Here is a 20,065-nt window from a genome sequence, read left to right as displayed (position 1 = left end):
CAAGTCTCACTCCACACGAATTTGATTCCCTTCCTTGTCAACCTAGTCAACGGAGAAGCTAGCCTAGAGAAATCGCTCATAAATCAACGGTAATACCCGGCCATGCCTAAGAAACTACGGATCTCGAAAGCGTTCTTAGGTTGTGCCCAATCTGGCACTACCTCTATCTTGGATGAATCCACGGTCACTCCTTCTCCGGATACCACGTGGCCTAAGAACTTAACTTCCCTCAGCTAGAATTCACATTTCCCGAACTTAGCATACAGTTTATGGGCTCCAAGCAATTCAAGCACTACTCACAAGTGTCTCTCATGTTCCTCCTCGAATGGTGAATAAATCAAAATGCCATCCACAAAGACGACCACAAAACGGTCTAGAAACTCATGGAAGATCTAATTCATCAAGTCCATAAATACCACTGGAGCATTGGTTAGCCCAAAAGACATCACTAGGAACTCATAATGGCCATACCGCGTACAAAATGCCCTCTTCGGAATATCCTCCTCCCTTACCATCAACTGATGGTAACCCGACCTCAAGTCTATCTTGGAGAAACAACAAGACCCCTTCAACTGATCAAACAGATCATCTATACAAGGCATAGGGTACTTATTTTTAACACCTTGTGCCTTCTAGGCCTACCACGCCTACCTACACGACCACGTCCTGACATCCTAATGAAGGTAACAAAGAGATTAGCACATTTACAAATGTGTCGAAGCTAACTCACTCGCGTCCTAATACATTGGACAACAGTAATTCACTCCACATAAGTACATAATTACCTAAACACATACGAATTTCATCTCCGCATAATGACTGTCCTGCGACGCTGCTAGAGTTCCAATTAGAAATAGCAGTGATCAAGTGCCTTTCTAACAGGATTTCTAGAAACCCATAGACCTAATCAACATCCAAGAAATTCAATCCCATACCCAAATAATCACATAAGCATGTCATCATATAAGAACATACTGTCTATATTTAAGTCTCTAATAAGTGAGACAAACCCATTGTAGTACTAACCACTTCCCACGTACCCAAAGTAATCAAATCCGGTACGCTCTGATATCAAGTTGTAACGTCCTCAAAATAAATACAATAAATAGAACCCAAACATTTGACAATAATTATATAAACCAGAGTAAATAATCTTTTTATTACATAAGGTTAATGATTTCAAAAGAGTTTAACCCAAATAAATGCCCTTCGGGCTTACATCTTTCCAAGTCTTGGCTTGATTACAACAAAAGTGAGGCTAACTCATACAATTTTAGCCCTAGGCTATACAAAAATAAAACAAAACAAGAAGCCTTTGCTTTCCAAATATCCCTCCAATGCTATTGCCATGGTGGAGGCATGCCATCATTACCTGAAAATGTTATTCCTAAATAGGGTGAGCCACAGCCCAATAGGAATCATCTACACAATATATGAAATTTAGCAAAGGTATAAGTACAAAGAGTGTACACAATGTCTATAATAAAACATCCACGATTTCATAAGACATCAAATCTCAAATCATAACTCGGTTTCCTCCAAATTTTTTCTAATTCTTTTATTTATCTCAATTCGTGAGTCAATTTCATTATTTCTTTAACAATCCAAATGAGACTACAACTCATTAGTTCTACAATCACATCATCAATGTATAAACACTTCAAACTTTCCTTCCACGAATATTTCATCCGCGGGAAACCGTCAAATAGGACCCATGTAGATGTAGGCTACACAAACACTACAATTGCTATTTTACGGATATTTTTGATCTGCCAGATCGGCACCCATGTATAGTTTCGGGACTTTTACCTAGGACACTCTGGCCAACTTAATTATAATGAAGTCCATTCATTTTTTCTTCCCAAATAATGGAGTCCATCCCCTTTCTCCTTCCAAATAAATATTCATACATATGCAATGTATATAAACATAGTCATATTCAATGACAATCAACAAGAGATTAGCTTCAATTCACCTAATCCGCATGCAATTTCTATAACATTCATAGCTATCCTCCACCGATATCCCAACACAGTTATTTCTAAACAGATATTCAATCTCCAGACAGATAATTTATTCAATATTTTCAAAGAATGAAATAAAACATACCAAATTCCACCATTTATATCAACACCCTTCCAATCTCACATTTTCAATGTCAATTTCAATTATTTATACAAAATAATAATTTGATCCAATTATGGCAAACTTTCCCCTTTTTCCCAAATATTAACCAAGAGCCAAAATCATCAAATTAGACACAACACAACATCATTTTCAAACCCCACAATCATTTTCTTCTCATTCATCAAAAACCCCTCTTTCCATTTTATACCCAAACCCTAGGTTTTACTTAAAACATCCTCAAATCACACCATTATTACACAAATGACAAATAACTAAGCTAAATATCATATGAAGGTGTAGAAAGATCCCTACCTCAAGTTAGAAGACCAAAGGAATGGGGACCAAGCTTCAATGACACCGAAATCGAAATTCAATCGAATCAAAACGAAGATCTTGAAGTACTCTACCTTTTTCTCAAAGGCACTAGGGTAGAAATCCCAACAAATCTAGATGAAATCGAAGAGAGCAGGTGAGTTTTAGAGAGAGAAACTCAAGATCTAGATATTTACAGAGTTTTAGAGAGAGAGAGAAGAAAAAATGATTCAAAATGACATCTTCACGGACTGTTATACACGCAGTTAGCTCGAGTGTGGAAAGTGACGCTCGAGCGTCAAACACAAAGATCCGCTCGAGCGTGGAATGCATAATTCTAGAAGTTTTGCAGACGAAGGTCCCCGCTCGAGCGTGGAACTGGAAGCTCGAGCGTCCAATGCATTCTCCCAACATTTGCAGAACTGCAAAAATACTAAAGGTTGACAAATCCCACTCAAGCGCAAGAATGGTTGCTCGAGCGAAGGAGCAAAATTTGTGAAGCCCGCTCAAGCACAAGAATGCTCGCTTGAGCGGAAGAGCCAAAATGTAGGCAACAAAGGTTTGGAAAAACAAGCAACTAACCTATTCCAAACGCACATTACAACCCGATAACCAAAATATAAAGGGAGACAAGGGAAACAAGATATGAATAACCATTCTAAACCATACCAACCCAAGTCCAAAATACAATAGATAACGGGTCAAAACCGTAATCGCTATATCTTTATTTCTCAACTTTTTAATGCGACGGCTAACAATCCGAATGGGCCGTTCTATATATGTATAGTCATCACTCACAAGTATCTGAATAGGTTCAATAACTTGTTGAGGATTTAGAAGGGATTCTCTAAACATGGAAATATGGAAAACATTATGCGTGTGCTCCATGTCCGAAGGTAGAGCTATCCGGTACGCCACTGGATTCAGTTTTTCAATGATCTCATATGGTTTGACATATCGAGGTGCTAACTTACTTTTGGCTCCAAAACGAGGGTGTCCCTTCATTGGCGTAACTTTAATAAAGACATGGTTGCTTACTTCATATCCTCTCTCCCATCTATGCACATCAGCATAGATTTTCTGTCAGCTTTGTGTTCTTTTCAACCGTTGCTGGATCGACTTTATTTTCTCAGTTGTCTCTTGAACAAGTTCGGGTCCTAATAACGGTCTATCTCTAACCTCAGCCCAACAAATTGGCGAGCGACATTTCCTGCCATAGAGAGCCTCGTATGGTGCCATGCCAAGACTCAAGTGATAACTATTGTTGTATGCAAATTCAACCAACGGCAAAGTGTCTCTCAATTTCCTTGAAGGTCTAGTACACACATACGTACCATGTCCTCTAGCGTCTGGATTGTCCTTTCTGAGTGGCCATCTGTTTGCGGATGGTATGCACTACTCAACCTTAATTCAGTTCCCATTATCTTTTACAGACTTTGCCAAAATATTGAAGTGAACTTCGGATCTCTATCAGATACAATCGATACAGGGACTCCATGCAGTTTCACAATTTCATTCATATATACAGAGTAGCCATATTATCCACATTATTTGTCGTTTTAACAGGTAAGAAATGAGTAGATTTTGTCAATTGGTCTACAATTACCCAAATAGAATCCATACCTCTACTAGAGCGAGGCAGCCCAACCACAAAATCCATTGTGACATGTTCTAATTTCCACTCTGGTATTGGAAATGGCTAAAGTAATCTTGCGGGTCATTGATGTTCTGCTTTAACTTGCTGACATTGCAAACATCTGGACACAAATTCCGCGATTTCCCTTTTCATTCCTAGCTACCAAAAATTCTTCTTTAACTCTTAATACATTTTTGTGTTTCCTAGATGGATAGAGAATTTGGAACTGTGGGCTTCTTAGAGGATTCGTTTCTTCAAATCACCATCGTTTGGTACACATAACCGTCCTTGAAACTTGAGTATGTCATTCTCAAAACTAAATCCCGGTCGAGGTTTGGAATCCTATTCATCCATTATTTTCTTAAGGAATTCACCCTGTAATTGTCTTTCTTTGATCTTTTCAAATATTACCGGTTCATGCAATACTGTTTTCTGCCTAGTAAGTAAACAAGCTAAGTTTCCCATTGATTTTTGACTAAGAGCATCGGCCACCGTGTTAGCTCTTCCAGGATGGTACATAATGTGCAGATCATAATCTTTAATTAGCTCTAGCCATCTACGCTGTCTCATGTTTAACTCTTTCTGGGTAAAGAAGTATTTAAGACTTTTGTGATCCGTATACATCTCATTCATCGCCCTATACAGGTAGTGGTGCCAAATTTTTAATGCAAAAATCACTATAGCCGGTTCCAGATCATGAGTTGGGTAACTCTTCTCATGCGATCTTAGCTGACGGGAAGCATATGCAATTACCTTTCTATTTTGCATCAACATGCACCCCAAGCCTTTATAAGAGGCATCATTGTAAATAGTAAATCCATCTATGCCGGAGGGTAAAGTGAAAATCGGTGCTGTCACAAGTCTTGTCTTCAATTTATGAAAAGTTGTCTCTCTTTGGTCAGTCTATTCAAATGGTATCCCCTTTGTGTCAATTGAGTAAGTTGCAAGGCAATTTTTGAGAAGTCTTTCACAAATCTGTAATAGTATCCAGCCAAACCTAAGAAACTGTGGACCTCTATCACATTTATTAGTCTCGACCAATTTACAAAAGCCTCTATCTTCTGTGGATCAACAGAGATACCATCTTTCGTTATCACATGTCCTAGAAACATCATGCTATCTAACCAAAACTCACATTTTGACAATTTAGCATACAGTTTCCTCTCCTTCAACGTTTGAAGAATAAGTCTTAAGTGGCATTCACGTTCCTCTTTGCTTTTGGAGTAAATCAAGATGTCATCGATAAAAACCATAATGAATTCATTAAGGAATAGCTTAAAAACTCTGTTCATTAAATCCATAAAAGCAGCTGGTGCATTTGTAACTCTGAAAGGCATAAAGTAGTTTTCTCCACATCTTCAGCTTTAACTTTTAACTGATGATATCAGGACCGCAGGTCAATCTTTGAAAATACCTGTGCTCCTTGTAGTTGGTCGAACAGATCATCAATGCATAGTAACGGATACTTGTTCTTTATTGTTACCTTGTTTAACTCCTGATAATCAATGCACAGCCTTAGGGTTTCATCATTCTTTTTAACAAATAACACTAGAGCACCCCACGGAGACGTACTAGGCCTGATAAATTTCTTGTACAACAATTCTTGTAACTGGGTTTTCAATTCTTTCAACTCGATAGTCGACATCCGGTATGGGGTCTTAGAAATTTGTTGGGTACCTGGTACAATCTCAATAGTAAACTTAATCTCTCTATCAATTAACTATCCCGGCAAATCATCTGGAAACACATTTGGAAAATCTCTCACCACAAGAATGTTATCCACTTTAGATTTAGCAATAGTTGGCACCGTTAACACCGAACATAGAAATCCTTTATAACCATTGTTAATCAATCTATTCGCTTTCATGGAGGAAATCAAATATGGGGGAGATGTGACACTATTCCCGTTAAATGTAAATTCAAGCACTTCAGGCAAACGAAACACAATTTGTTTAGTCACTGTCACAACCCAAACCTGTCCTTATAGGTTTAGCATCATAACCGACCAGTAATCCTGGGATTACCGAAGGCCTCTAAGACAAATTAACATAATATTAGGGGCTAGCGGAAGCAAATAACAAATATATAACGTCCATTGAGCTGTGTAGACTTACATGAGACAGAAAAATTTTAAACTTTTTATATACAGATATACACATCATCCTTATGTCATTATATATATACAGATTAGACAAAAAGGGACTTAGTCTTATTTACAAAATACACAAGACTTGTCTAACCAATCAAGAAAACAAAACTTAAACTTTAAATGACATAGATAGTCACTTGACATATCCGGAACCTCCATGGGAGGCACATAGGTTGGCTGACAAAAACAGATTCCAGGCAAATGCCTCTAAGCCTGGTCACGTACCTGTTCACCTACATACATAAATAATACAATGAAATAGAGCCTAGTGAATAATAACAGAGTAAAGGGTTTTAATGAATGATGTCCATACCAGATTCAAAAATCATAATTCAGATTCATTTCTTGTTCAAATCAAATACAGAAATCAGAATTCATGCTTAGTCATACATGGTACATCCATTAGCGCTAACATAACAGATGCAGAACATATGGTGGTTATGAATAACCAGTTCCATAAAGGAACCTTCGGATCCGGGTAACAGAGAATAAACATGTTGAGCCCCATGATGGAACCTCCGGTACGAGTAATAGATGACAAACATAATAAGTTCCATAAAGGAACCTCTGATACCAGGTAAAAGAGAATATACATGTTGAGCTCCATAATAGAGCCTCCGATACGGGTAACAAATGACAGACATAATAAGTTCCATAACGGAACCTCCAATACCGGGTAACAGCTAACAGATATCACATGATGCTAAGGATGCCACGAATATATTGTCAGAAATTGGACAATCATTCATTGTACAGAACATGTCATTTCAGAAAATAGATCTTAATTCATCATATAGAAAATAAATAAAGTTGATTATAGCTTTACTAAGTTATTACTCACTGTGTTCTGGTGCTTGATTCGTCCCTGCGTTTGACCCTACATAATTCATAACACATTGGGTCATATTATAATTCATTCCATTCTTTAACTTGTTTAACATTCTTAGGCTCCTTTCATGTTCTTTAATTCATTTGCAATGTTTAATGCATGCCTAAGAGTGCTTTGAAATGAAAGAGAACAGAAAACGAAGTATAAAACATCTTTTCAAAATTTTTGAAACAGGGCCCTCCGCTCGAGCGTAGCTTCGGCCGTTCGAGCAGACCCTTTTGGTTTGCAAAAGTACTGGTTACTTGCAAATTATGCTCGAGCGAGACTTTTGACGCTCGAGCGAGGAGTCTAGTAAAACAGGGTACGCTCGAGCGAGGAGTCTAGTAAAGCAGGGTACGCTCGAGCGAGACTCTCCATGCTCGAGCGGACATGTCGAATTCTAGGTTTTTCTAGATTATGTTTGAGCTTCAAAACTTGGTTCCAACCCATGTGATTAATATCATAAGACTCATATTTCCACCCTATAACTTTTAACATGAATATAAGGGACAATTTTACAAGATTTGAATCTTAAATTTACATAAATCTATCTCGTAAACTCGAATCATATCAAACTCACTTCATAACTTCAAAGCTCATGCAAATTAATTTCCATATCATTTTGAAATATACATGCATGTGAAATATAGGCTTCATTTTCAACTTAAATAGTACAATTGACGATCAACTTCATGAAATTCAACATTATCATACTTACGTGTGCGAAATAACCTTGAATTCATTATAAAATGCATGTTTGTAGTCAAATATGCAAACTTATGACAATCCCTTACATGCATGTACATACAAACTTCAAATTCATCAAATTCAACTCAATTCATGTTCTTCGTATCAAGCCCAACTCCAAGTTCACAAATTCTAAAACTCGAATTGAGCTCTCAAAATAATTTCAAGCTTGGGTTCATACATGGCCTATCTAAAAACTTACAATTCTTAAATAATCAAGAAAATATGATCAATTTTAAATCATTTACATCAAAACTCCTTTAATTTAAAAATTGAATTCATTTGTTCATAAATTCATAATTTTCCAAAGCTTAGTTCTTATATCATCAAAACATGAAATCAATTCCAAGAAATCTATGATGCGTGTAAATTTACATCTCATATATATCAAGGTTTCCGAACCCAAGCTCAATTGAAGAATTATAATTATTTCTATATTGATTAACCTTAACCATGTTCATGAATTAATTCCTTAGGTGCCGTTTGGTAACACTTACGTTTTCAGTTTTCTGTTTATATTTACAAAAATTTTAAAAACTCAAATAAAAACTAGTTTGGTAAAATTTTTTATTTATAAATTAGTGGTCTCAGTTTATGAATTTGGCCAAAAAATGAAAACACAAAAAATGTGTTTTCGTTTTGAGTTTTGAGTTTTTTTTTTTTTACCACCCAACACTAGCCACCACCCGCCACCATTTTCCACCACCGTCTTCCGCCACCACCACCCACCACCTGCCACCACCACTCACCATCCACCACCCGCTACCACCACCCACCAGCCACCCACTAGCCACTATCTACCTGCCACCCACTCGTCGCCACCACCCACCCCTCGCCGCCGCCGCCACCACCACCACCACCCCCACCCACCTGCCATTACCATCCACCACATGCCACCACCACCCGCCACCTACTTGCCACCACCACTCACCACCCATCTGCCACCACCACCCGCCAACTGCTTGCCACCACCACCACCACCACCACCAGCCACTTGCCACCCACCCGCCACCACCACCCACCACTGTCACCACCGCCATCACCCACCACCCACCTGCCACCCACCTACCATCACCACCCCCCACGCACCACCACCTACTCGCTACCACCTACCACCCGCCACCGTCACCCACCCACCTACCACCACCACCACCCGCCACTACCCACCGCCACCCACCATCCGCCACCCACCTGCCACCACCACCACCACCACCACCCATCACCCGCCACCTTTACCCACCCACCCACCCACCATCACCACCCACCCGCCACCACCCACTCGCTACCACCCGCCAACGTCACCCACCCACCCACCACCACCACCTGTCACCACCACCCGCCATCTACCCACCACCACCACCCACTCGCTACCACCTGCCACCGTCACCCACCCACCCACCACCACCACCACCTGCCACCTACCCACCACCACCACCCACCCGCCACTACCCACCACCACCCACCATCCGCCACCTATCTGCCACCACCCGCTACCACCACCACCCACTCGCTACCACCCACCACCCGCCACCGTCACCCACCCACCCACCCACCACCACCACCACCAACTACCCACCACCCACCACCTATCGTCACCATTTTTCACCACCGTCTTCCGCCGCCACTTGCCATTTCTCACTCTTTTTTATATTTTAATTTTTTTTTAAACATTTTGTCCATTATCAAACGCGTTTGTAGTTTATGTTTTTCTAAAAATAAACAAAAAATAAACAAAAACCAGTTTATAAAATTTTTGTAAATATAAACTGAAAACGTAAGTGTTACCAAACACACCAATTTCTCCAAATTACATGCATATAAAAATAAGGCTCAAATTCCTATAAGATATTCAAAATCAAACCCAAAATAATTAATTTCTAAGTTAATTTTTATAATCATGAACATAACTCCAACTTCTCATTTTCTTTTTAATTATATAAAATTGTGACAACCCTCACCTTTGATTAGCGTTAATTCGTGATTTAGCATGATAAGTAACTGATTAAGATGAAATCCTAAATTGATTATGTGAGTGTGTAATTTAGATTACATTTCTACCTGTTTGATGCAGAATGATCTATTCATGTTTTGATTTCAAATTACAAATTGAAAGCCTTGTCGACAACCGATTCGAAAATTGACTTGATTTATATTCTAATTAGGAATTATAGAATTTTATGGTAGGTTTAATTAAAATTTGATTTGGAATGATTAAATTAGAATATATAATGCTAAATTGATTGGATGTAAGTTATCTACATGTTTGCCATTGAGTGGGCCACCTTCAAAACCATTGTTTTGGTCTTAATTCACATATTTGACACATCATTCTTCATCCATCTCATTGCAAAAACGTGAGAGAGGGCGAGACTTTGGGGAAATTGAAATTAACAAGAAACTTTGCTTGAAATTTAGAAGAATTGAAGAAAATTTTGAAGATTTGTCCACATTGCTCAAGAATTTGGTTTAAGTGAAGTTTGATTGAGAAACTTAGGTAAGAGCTCAACCTTTAATCTTGTAATCGAGCCATCTAGGACTTGCATATGAAATAAATAGGTGAATTAATGGGAGAATTGAGCTTGAATTCAAGGGAGCTAAGTTAATTCATGCAAGCATATCCATACCATGGAGTTTTGAAGTTTATTTTTATGAAATCCTCACATGCATGTTCTTATCATAGTTAAAATCCAAGAATTCACTATGTTTTGAGTTGAATGTTGCACATGATCATGGTTCGAGAAGCTCAAGATCAAGAAACTTCATGCATGTTGTGTTCTTGCATTGTTTATAAAACTTATATTGAAATTGTGTTCAATTGGCATACTTTTGGGCTTTGATTTTATGAAATGATCTTCAAAACATGTTGTGTTATAAGTTTCTAAGTGTGTTGCAGAAATTTGGCCCCAAAAAATGAGTTTTGGCATGTTTGATTCATGGTTTGAAGCTTGGGAGCAAATCTAGAAAACCCAGAATTTGGCTTCCTCGCTTGAGCGAAGGATTCCACGCTCGAGCGACCACCTTTGTTTTCAAAATTTCGCTTAAGCGACGGAATGCTCGCTCGAGCGTAAATTGCAAGCTCTCAGGTTTTTGCGTATGCAGATGCACGCTTAAGCAACGAGACCTATGCTCGAGTAAAAAACTGTGTCTCACGCTCGAGCGAGCATCGAGCGGAGAATTTCAGCAACCAGTACTTTCCATATTTTCGCAGATCGCTCGAGCGAAGGAGTCTACGCTCGAGCGACCTCTCTCATTCGGAAAGCTCGCTCGAGTGAAAGAGTCTAAACTCGAGCGAGACCCCTGTTTTCAGCAAGTTTTGAATAATATTTTTAAGTACATTTTTGCACCTTCATTCCATCCTAGGCATTCCTAAGCCATGTTTAAGGCATCATAGTGAGGATAATGTTATAGAACCACACCAAAACGAGCAAGGGGCTAAGTTTTCAATTCCGGGTGTGTAATTTAGTGTGTGTTTGTTCTGCAACTGTGTAGGTTTGGCACCCAAGGACGCTGATTAGCCTGCTTATAGCTCAGTAATCTGTGAGTAACAATGTTATAAAGCTATGTTCAATTACAATTATTTTTCTGACTGATTAACTGTACTGCTTTCTGAAATGATATTGTATACTGAATGAATGTTTGTCCTATTTTACGAATTGTACTCGTGGCATCCATAGCAATCGACTATTACTGCTACTGCTACTGTTACTGTTACTATTACTGCTACTGTTACAGAGATTTCTATTAGTTCCAATGTCTGGAACTACTACTGTTTACTGTTTTGATGGCCATCAACTGACTATTCAGTCTTTTATGACTTACTGTACTGTTCTGCTATTGGATGTATCACGTATAACTGCTATGATTCCTAAATAACTGATATGACTTGAAATATGAGTCACTGATTGAACAACTGATTTACTGATGCAAATGACTGTTTCAATTACTGAAAGGACATTCATTCTTAACATCTTTACACATTTGTTATTCACTGGGCTTTAGCTCACTGTTTATATATATATATATATATGTAGGTGGCCAAGCACCGGACTAGAGCTAGAAGCGTCGAATTAAGCTCATGTTTTGTTAAGCCAACCATTGTGCCTCACTTCGAGGTTTCGAGTCTACTCGAGCCAAGGCTGTTTTTGAGGTGTTACAGATTCACCCTTTTGTCTCTGCTATGTAATGAATGTTTAAGACTTGACTGTACAATAATGGTGAAAGGAATAGGTCCCTAACCTATATGCTATGTGTATCTGAGATGTGTATATATATATATATGGCTATGAATGTGGTTTTGTCCATGAAAGTCTTTTCCCATTCAGGTTTCCACAGCCCATTGGACATCTTTTTATTACTAATTGGCTTCCGTCAGCCCCTTTATACTGTATTATTGTCATCACTGTTAAGCAGGCCTTTGGTAATCACGGATTACTGGCCGGTTACGATGCTAAACCCTTAGGGGCGGGTTTGGGTCGCGACAAAAATTGACTTCAAGCCCTTTCTATTTTCCTTCAAAACATGAAATTAAAGTCATAAACTCCTTAGAAAATCATTTGCATGCATGAAACATTTATCAAAATCCAACCAATTCTACATAGTCAACCTCAATCCATAATTAAAATCTTAAATTACTCTAATTTAGATTTTTATTAATTTTTCTCATATCAAATCCAAATTCAAATTCAAACTAACTACTTTCCAAACTTATTTCCTTAAATTATAAATGTTCCAAAATATGTTTAATTTGAGTTAAACTCTTAAATTACATTACATGTATGGGTTAGGGATTTAAAATCAAAACCTCATTTATCTTCAAGATTAATTCTAGATTTCCATGAATTTAATGTTTACAAAACTTTTCCTCATTCTCTTCAAAACATGAGTTGATTATCTCAAACTCTTCAAAATCCAAGATGAGGGTACTAAAACTTAAAAATTTGCTCATGCATATAACAGTGAAACTTAATCTCATGCATGACTACAAAATCACACTCAAATTCTTAATTTCTAAATTTATTATCCATGCTCATGAACCTAACTCAATTTCTTACAAAATCCATGAATTGATTCCATGACTACCTTAATTTCAACTAGTATGTGAAGCTTGTACATAAATTAAGCATAAATCTCTTACCTTAAGCTTCAATTTCAGATGTAATGTGTTGATTTCCTCTAATTCCTCTTGTTATTCCTTCAATTTCCATCACAAAGTGGGTTTCTCTCTCTACATCCTTCAGCTCTCAAACTCATTCTCTTTTTAAGCTTCTTTCCAACAGAAAATGGACTCAAGAATAAGCTCTCTCTCTCTCTCTCTCTTCTTCTTGACTCACATATAACACACACTTCACTTCTTAACAAGGCCCCACGTGTGCACACACTTGCACCTTTCTTTGAGCTCCAACACAACACTCACATGCACACACACATATTTTTCTGCACACACACAGCCACAATTCTAGTTTGTTCCATAATTTAATTTATGCCTAAGATTAATTTAATTAAGCATCACTTAATCTTAATAAATTTTGATTAACACAAAATTAGTTAATTATAACTAATCTCAAATCTCACATAATTTAATTAGTCTAATTGACTTCCATTAGAGTCTAATTAAATATATTCAAATTTATCAATCCAAATCAGATTTTTAATCAAACTTCCAAAAGGCTCCAAATATCAAATTATTTTTTTTTTCATTCTCTATTTTGGTTTCTTGAATCATTAAGGTCTTGAATTTCATATTAAACTTCAAAATCTTCGCTAATAAATTACATACTCAATGAATACCTTAATTGAATGCCTCGTAAAGAAATTTAATTCATAATAACCTTAATTCCCAATTTTCATTACTTAATTAACTCCAATTCGGACCCAATTAATCAAATCTCAGTTTTATAAATCTGAATCAAATATTTAATTAAATTCCCATACGGTCCGATACTTGAAATTAAAATAATTCAATTCACCAATTAAACTTTCTTGAGCCATCTAGAATTTCAATTTCTAATTCAAAATAAATCCCCAATAGAGTCATATACGAATCGGTCTCCACAACTTTCATAAATCCTTAATTAAATCAGAATAATGGGCAATTAAAACTCAAATCTCCTTAATTAATTAAGTGCTAATTATTATACGTGGTGGCATCGTCACAGTTACACAATCAATAGTAGCATAATACCTTGATAACCAATCCATTCCCAGAATTACATCAAAATGCATGATATTTAAAGGTAATAGATTAACATATAAATTCATATCCTTAACATTAACATCACATGCAGGATAAACATAAGCGCAAGTCATAGACTCCCCAGTTGGAGAAGATACAACTAACAAATGAGGCATTGGTTCCAATTTTTGAGTTAATTTTGAAGCAAATGCATAGGACACGAAGGAGTGTGTAGACCCCGAATCAATCAAAACATACGCATCTTGAGAACAGATAGGAAGAATACTTGACACAACCATCTCTGTCGTCTGCTTATCACCCAGTACCAATGCAAAAACTCGTCCTTGCTTTAAAGTTTCCTTTCCCGTAGCTGTTTTCGAATTTACCCTTGGTGTTTACACAGATGCAGTTGAGCTAGCCTTGGATTGGCTTGTGCTTTGGGACACTAAAGGGAAATCCTTGATGATATGGCCTATTTTTCCACACTGAAAACATGCGCCAGAAATTGTACGACAAACTCCCTTATGTCTTTTCCCACACTCTGGGCAAATGGGTGTATCGGTCCCTTGGCTTGAGACAGTAGATGATCTCGTATTCTATCTCTTGTTCAGTGGAGTGTTGAAGTTGTTCCGACCTTTCTTGAAATTAGATCCCGGTCTCTTACCCTTCCATTCAATCATCAGTGCCTTTGCTTGTCTTAGTGCAGCAACATTCGCTTCAACCATAATGGCTCTATCTAAGACATCAACATATTTTTCTAACTTGAGTACGTTAATTCGATCAAAAACCTCAACATCCAATGGGCCTTCAAACTTTCTAGCTTTCTTGTAATCGATATCTACCATATGTGGCGCATATCACTCAAGCTCTGTGAATTTGGCTTCATACTCTGCGATCGACATGGTATCCTGCTTCAACTGTTCAAATTCTGTTTTTTTCCAATCCCTTACACACTATGGAAAATATTTTTCATAAAAGGCCTCTTTAAATTGTGCCCAAGTCATTGTCGTCTGTTGATCCCGGATAAGCATCCATCACCTTCTTGCTTCCTCTTGCAGAATGAAGGTTGCTAGCAAAACCTTTTGCTCTTCGGTACATGGAAATACTTAAAATAACTTTTCAATCTCTAGTATCCAAGCTTCAGCTTTCAACGGTTTAAGTCCTCCCGAAAAAATAGGCGGTTTCAGTTTGTTAAACTTCTGGGTCAAGGTAATAATGTCACCATTATTGGGTGGCTTCACCAGAATTAGTGGCGAGGAGAAGGGGGTGGAAAGGGTGTAGACACCCCATTTTTTACCGCTCTTAAGACTTGGACGCGACTGATGGTTTACATGGTGGAGAAAGGTGTGCAGGGGAAAGGTTCAGTTTCTTCGGAAAGGAGAGAGTTAAATCTCAACTTCATATCCCTTTTGGGACCAAAACAATCTTGATCAAAAGATTTTAGACTTTAAAACCCTCTCTTTCAAAAATTTTTTGAAATAAAGTTTTTACGATGTTTCGAGGCTCGCATTTTGTCAAATGTTGCGCTTTTCGGTAAACCAAGCAAGGACAAAGTGGAAATGAATGAAAGAGAGATGAAATCTTTGAAAAATCTTTCAAAACACCTTTTCTAGGGGTTTGGAGTTGAAGAAAAGAGGAGAAGAGAGATGAAAACTAGTTTGGGAGAGGTTCGGTATGAATCCGGGTAGGACCGAAACTGCGCGACTCCACCGAAATAGGCATAACTCTTTACACAGGAGGAATTTTTATGCGAGATTGGCGCCATTGGAAAGCTAACTTTTGGAGCTTCAATGTGGACACATGGAAAACTAGAAAATTAGATGGCCGACCATCTTTTTTGGTCAAAAGTGGTTCAGCATGAATCCGGGAAGGAGAGAAAATATCTGCGCGGCTTCACCGAAACGGGCATAACTCTTTGCAAAGGAGGAATTAAGATATGAGGCCACCACCATTGGAAAGATTATTTCTGGGGATTCATTTTTCACTCAAGAATCTCCTAAGGACAAATCCAGGTGGGGGAGATATGGTTGGTTGAAGTCCGGTTGGACCGAATCTGCGCGGCTTCACCAAAACTGACATAACTTTTTGCACAGGAGGAATTTTAATGCAAGGTGTGCGGCATTGGAAAGCTAACTTTAAGGGCATCATGGACGACCAGATTTAGGCCTTGAACCTTTTGAACTGGTCGACCGACCACTTGAACTGGTCAGCAGCTACCCTCTGTTTTGTCTCTCTGAGTGTGTTCCAGCTGTGTTCCATTTGACCCACTGTCCGAGATTTGAGCCCTTTGTTTCTCTTCTTGAGCAAGCTTTGGTCCCTTTGTTTAGTTTGGAAGAGAAGTTTGACCCTTTGGCCAAGCTTCTTAGCTTGACCCTTTTGGTCTAGTTTCCTCAAGAAGCTTGACCCTTTTGGTTAGCTTCCTTTAGAAGTTTGCACCATTTACTTGAGGCTTCCTAAAGAAGCCATGGCCCTTTGTCATCTATAAGACAAGTTCTCAACTCCATTTTCCAAGGTTAGACATTTGGTTAAGGCATACACACTCCATCCTCCATAGCCTTCTTCTCCAAGCTCCAAACCCTAATATTCTTGGCCATTTTACACTACACCTCTAAGCCTAACACCTTCACCATCCATTCCAGCACCTTGGAACTCATTTTCAGAGGTTCAAAGCCCACTTTCTTGGTCCAGGGTTGGCTGCATTGCTGTGCTACAAGGGTAAGTCCTCATTTCTCCCATTTTTGCATTATTTTTCTCTATACCTTAGCTCCATTTGAAAGCATTTTCGAGCCTTGGTGTAAACTGAAAATAGTCTTATTTCGAGCTCCTCTTCATGTTTGTTTAAGAGTACTTTTCTGTTTGAGGTCTCCTACCCCCCTTGTATGCTTTATCTCTCTTTTAGGGCTTTATTTTGCATGATATATTAGCCTTATTTGTGAGCATTTTTGGACCTCAACCTAAACTGAATAAAGTCTTTTTTTGACCTCCTCTTTAAGTTTGATTGAGGTCACTTTTCTGTTTGGAGTCATCTTCTTCCTTGCATGCTTCATTTCCTCATGCTTTGAGCCATGCATTTGAGCATTTGCATTGGTCTTGTTTTGGGCATCTTGGCCACTGAAATCCAGTGGATTTTCAGTGGCCTTGATGTATCTTCAAGCCCCGAAATCATAGAGGAGTGACCCTCTCACCCCTCATTCTCTTTACTAGCATGGTTGGCCTTCCAAAGGGACCCTATTTTGCATGCATTGAAGTCATGTTTCAGGCCTAATTCTGAGGGTTTTAAGGTCTGCCTAAGCTCTTTCAAGAGCCCATTTTTCCATATTTTATGTCTATGATGCATGTATAGAGCAATCCCATTTAAGGCCTTTCAAAGGGACCTTTCTCTGCATGTTTCTGAGACTGATTTCAGGGCCTATTTGGTGGGTTTTAGGGATGTCATAACTCATTTATAGAGATGGTTTTGCCATGTTACATGTCTATCTTGTATGTGCTTAATAACCCCTTGTATGGCCCTCTAAAGGAGCTCATCATTTTTGCATACATTGGTTGCATTTCAGTGGTTATTTGGGTATATTTTGACATGTTTTATTCACTATTTTTGTTTGGTTTGATGAGTTCTCATACGCTTCATATACATGCCATGTAAACCATGCTTGCTAGCCGAATTTGCATGCTATTTTTGTCCATCATGTTAGCACTTTTTGGCCATGCTTTAAACTAAAAATGTGCATGTTTTGGGACTGCCTTGGCTCTGTCTTTATACTTCATGGCCAAATAATACTTGCTTTGCATAGTTATAATTCAATACATGTGCCTAGCTTTGAGTTTCGGGGTTTATTTCATGCATCGGGTGCCATATTTCCATGTTTTGGGACCGTTTAGCATCATGTTTCAGTGCTGGAAATTACATGTTTGTATGTCATCTTTCATCCCTTGCCATGCTTTGGTAGAGTGGCATTTCATGCCTTAAGTTCGGTCCTTGGTATTCATGCATGTGTGCACACATTTCGGTTGTCTCATTTTCATCTAATGGCCACTGATGTGAGTGTGGCTGAGGTCCACTCATGTTGGTGTAAGTCCATCGTGCATTGTGTATGCCATTTCGGTCCATAGCATTGTGTATGCTGGGTTGTATGTTAGAGCATTGTGTATGCCATGTTACATCGCGCATTGTGTATGCCATTTCATAGCATTGCGTATGCTAGGTTGTATGTCAGTCGCATTGTGTATGCCAGGTTGTATGTCAGTCGCATTGTGTATGCCATCTCATTTGCATCGTGTTTGGGGTAGGAATTAGCCCAAGTACGAGAAACGAGGGACGTTTCGTACTCCGAGTGACGGAACATGTCTCAATTCCCTGTCGCCGACACTCTGAATTACCCATGATGGAGTTTAGGTCTTATTGTGTTTTCATGTGCATTCATTTCGCATTGAGTCGTGCAATTCGACTCCTCGGCTATCATGCATCGAGATACATGATTGGTGGCACGAGGATCGAGGACTACACTCCCTGAATAGTAGTCATGCATACATATGTGAAAATACTTTGTCATGCCCCTTTCTTGCTCTCTGTTACAGCAAATCAGAAATCAACAGCCTTCTAGAGCCTCGCACGACATTTCGGGATTAAGTGTAAACAGAGGCGAATCGGGACATCGCAATGGATTTTCGCGCCAAGCAACTCAAACGTGCATCTTTCATCATTCGGAACAGAGCCGAGGCGGTCTATAGCTTGCATGCCAATTTACTTACTTTCCTAGTTAAACTGTTAATTAATTAGGGTTTTGTACTTATTCGGACTGTATTATTCTTTCGGACCCTCCGAGCGAGGGCGCAATTGTAATAAGTGTGTGTGTGTGTGATGCATGTCTTCCAACCCCACGTCTTTCTCCCTTTTATTTACCAGCTTATGATGGTTAGATTAGGGCATGTTGCAATTAGCATACTTATGTTCGCATGTTTGCATCATTCATCTGTATTGCATGCACCGGGCTCGGCGCATCATACTAACTACATTTGTATCTCAATTCTAAATTGAATACGAGTTAGCTGTAACATCATCATATGCCATCTTAGAATAGCCGAGCCTATTGTAGTTGCATTCCTGCATGTGTTGCATTGGGCATTTCTGTATAGTTAGGATCATGCATGGATTTCTAACATAGCTTTTGTTTTGGCTTGGAGTACTCAGTAAGCATTTATGCTTTAGCATCCTTGCATACGTGTGACTGACTGCCATGATAGCATGCTTGCCATGAGGCTAACTGCTTATGTGATATAACTGCCTGAATGCCTGTGGGTGAAGGTTAGATTATCTGAATTGGAGTAATACATTGACTGTGAGTTTTAAGCCCACTAGATAGTGGCAAAATCATGTTTTCTAAGCCCACTTGAGAGTGGCAAATCATCTTGTTTTCTAAGCCCACCCGAGGGTGGCAAATCCATGTCTTAGCCTACTTACAAGTAGCACCATCAAACTATTTTCAAATAAACAAACATGAGATGCTTTGTTCCAATTCAGGCGATCCAGTCTATACTTGTATGCCGTGCGCATCACATAGTAAATCTAGGCTAATAACCGGAATAAGAACACATAATGTTTTCAAATCTCGATATCATGGTTAGTAGAGGCCGATCTTTGTTCGGGCAAGCGGGGGTGCTCACGAAGTGACCTTCCCCAATCGTACCCAAGTTCTCGAGCCGAGGCAACTTTGGTGATGACAGACACGTGGCCTTAGGCACGAGTCAGGGTTTCCTAAATTTTTCCCAAAATAAAATATTTAGGTGGCGACTCTGTATCTGGCAAAGCAGTCCATGTTTGGCACTTCTTTCAAAAAAATCTATTTTCAAAAACGATTTGCCGGATTTGGACTCTTTGACGATTCATCGGTCTTGCATTGTACTCTGTGAGATTAGATACAAGACCATGACTTTGAGTCCTGAACTGTAGTGAGCCCCAAATGAACAAAACGGGAGGGTTCCCTCCCGGGATATTCGGGGACGTCTACAAAGGGCTGTCTCGGTTGTTGTCTTAACGCTTCTATCAATAGCTCTACC

The sequence above is a fragment of the Camellia sinensis genome, chromosome 9, assembly GCF_055761805.1.
Source record: "Camellia sinensis isolate YWXY chromosome 9, ASM5576180v1, whole genome shotgun sequence".
Taxonomy (NCBI): domain Eukaryota; kingdom Viridiplantae; phylum Streptophyta; class Magnoliopsida; order Ericales; family Theaceae; genus Camellia; species Camellia sinensis.
Note: the sequence above shows the minus strand (reverse complement) of the source record.